The sequence below is a fragment of the Berghia stephanieae genome, chromosome 6, assembly GCF_034508935.2.
Source record: "Berghia stephanieae isolate SIO BIC M18660-M18661 chromosome 6, UCSD_Bste_1.3, whole genome shotgun sequence".
In the NCBI taxonomy this organism is placed as follows: Eukaryota; Metazoa; Mollusca; class Gastropoda; order Nudibranchia; family Aeolidiidae; genus Berghia; species Berghia stephanieae.
In genome coordinates this window covers 17,792,088-17,794,587 of record NC_088365.1, presented here as the reverse complement: position 1 = coordinate 17,794,587, position 2,500 = coordinate 17,792,088, and the positions used below count along the sequence as shown (strand labels likewise).

Below are 2,500 nucleotides of genomic sequence, written 5' to 3'. Positions count from 1 at the left end.
CAAGGTAACGATTTTATCTATCTGCGTCATTGGGTATGTTATGCGCGCGCGCACACACACACACACATGAAGAGAGAGAGAGAGAGAGAGAGAGAGAGAGAGAGAGAGAGAGAGAGAGAGACGGATATAGAGAGACAGGGAGGGAGGGAGGGAGAGGGAGAGAGCAAGAGAGAGAGAGAGAGAGAGAGAGAGAGAGAGAGAGAGAGAGAGAGAGAGAGAGAGTTGGGGGGGGGGAGGTAAGAAAGAGGGAGAGAGTATGAAAAAAAAAAGGAGAGAGAGAGAGAGAGAGAGAGAGAGAGAGAGAGAGAGAGAGAGAGAGAGAGTATTGTATCTCTTGCAAAAATCGTTTTTGGCTTAATAAGTCAACCCCGAGTTAACGTTAAGGGAGACGAATTGAGGAAGGGGCTTTTGGCTTGCTCATTGAGCAGCGGTATAACTAAATCAGAGTTTTTATTCTAGAACCAATCCCTAAGTACGGGAACCAATGACGGTGGATCCTTATTGATAATATGCGCTTAGCTAAGAAGATCACAACATTGCCATCCGGACGTATAACGGACCAACACACAAAATTATGTGTAACCATGAACTTTTATGGTCTGGTTCATACAGTTTAGTGAGAAGTACTCATAAAAGTGGATGGCAAAAACAATAACAAAGTACTCGGTGACGTCATCCTCGTTCTATCAATTGATGGGAACTGCAACCACCTAATAATAAATAGAGACAACTACAGAAAACCCACTGGTATTCCAAGCTTTGGGAAGATTAACAATCCTGTGCTCTAAAACACAAATTACAAAAATAAAATAAGTGATTGAAACCGTCAACAGAGGGGAATAGCACTAAATGTGCTCAAAGCTTTTTACAATGGATCTCAAGCCAACAGCAACTGTTAACATGTAGGGCGAGACACGAAGCATGTAAGCCAGGAATATAATGTTTACGCCTGAGACAATGTTGTTACCAGCCATGTCACCAGAGTAAGGAAAATTAGCGTAAAGAGCCTTCTCCAGTGATATAGCGAGGCTCGAACCAGGGACCCACAGGTTTAAAGCAGAGTATCACATCACAAGACAAGAGAGCCACGCAATTATGTGCAATCCATTTCCATATCTAATCTAAAATCGCCTAAAAGCCGCACTAAGACTAAGACACGGGCGTAACATTCACGTCAAATGGGATACACTCATGGCCGACTAGAAACATTCCCTGTTTGGTATTTTGCTCTTTTATGAAGCTGTTGCATTCCTTTTTGTTTGTTACATTTTACAGTCCATGGCTTCGAGTAGCTTAGTAGCCTTTAAAAAAAAACATTTCTAAAATTCTCTTTATGCATCGCATAAGGGAAATTCGTCTTTATGGTCTATTCCAAGAGAAAACTGGAATAACCCAGGCATCAACCGCAGTGCAGCGCTGCAAACTGAACTAGGGCGAGGCGACTTGCTCAAGGCAGCTAGGGCGAGGTGACTTGCTCAAGGCAGCTAGGACGAGGTGACTTGCTCAAGGCAGCTAGGACGAGGCGACTTGCTCAAGGCAGCTAGGGCGATGTGACTTGCTCAAGGCAGCTAGGACGAGCAGCTAGGACGAGGTGACTTGTTCAAGGCAACTAGGACGAGGTGACTTGCTCAAGGCAGCTAGGGCGAGGTGACTTGCTCAAGGCCACACAGCGAAGCAGGTATTCAAACTCGATACCTTCCGGGTTTGAAGCAAAGTCTGTACTGCTGAGCCACATCCCCCCCCCCCTATATTATTAAAGCTTTTTTCAGATTTTCAACTTATGATAAACAAAACATCATCTTAAAGTGAGTAAAACAATAAACCCAAAAGATAATCAAAATAGTTGTTTTATTTAATTCTCACATTTCGACAAACAAAAAGACAATCACACTGCAAGAATTGACATCACATGCTCAGATGAAATGACAACAACATTCAATTAATGTTGAAATGAAGACCGGTATCATCATCAGTTTGACAACTTCTGAGAAAACGGTTCTCAATAGTTTTTTTTTGTTTGTTGCTTTTGGTCTCTTCCAACACAATTGAGGTTATATGAGAGACCGCTGAAACAAAAAAACAAGCAATCTAACAAAAATAGTACAAATGTAAATCAAAATCATAACCTAAAGATATCATAAGCTAAATTATAAATAACCAAGAACAAACAGGCAGAAGATTTACAGAAAAAAAATATCCCCTGTCAAAAATACAATCACAAACCAAAGAAGCAGGATAGGCTAGTAAAGAGGAGAAGAAACGACATCACTATCGGATCGTACGCCCATGAGAACATCATAGGTATATGATTCAAGGGTGATGCTCCCATCCAACCACCCGTCTCAATAGTTTTGTTACCTTTCATTCTAAATATTCATGATAAGGCTGTAAACAATTAAATATGGAAAAAAGTTGAGAGGGAATGAGGGACAAAAATAATAACAGAGAAAACTGGATAAATCATAAAGATCAATGAACCAGATATTGATTTTTTAAAATT

At 40.9% G+C, this 2,500-nt stretch overlaps 1 protein-coding gene across 10 annotated transcripts in view; it reads right to left on the bottom strand.

Moving 5' to 3' along the window:
- Positions 1 to 1,829: 1,829 nt before the first annotated feature.
- Positions 1,830 to 2,500, bottom strand: part of LOC144974583 (glutamine--tRNA ligase-like) — a 39,670-nt gene continuing 38,999 nt past the window's right edge. For 5 of the 10 annotated variants that reach the window (XR_013645771.1, XR_013645770.1, XR_013645769.1 and 2 more), the window contains 2 exons: positions 2,338 to 2,500; positions 1,830 to 1,998 (listed from right to left, as the gene is read on the bottom strand). The exon at positions 2,338 to 2,500 is cut by the window's right edge and continues 1,637 nt beyond it. The gene's annotated coding sequence lies outside the window, so the exon portion shown is untranslated. The other 5 variants (XM_078917593.1, XM_078917591.1, XM_078917590.1 and 2 more) reach the window with 1 other exon arrangement.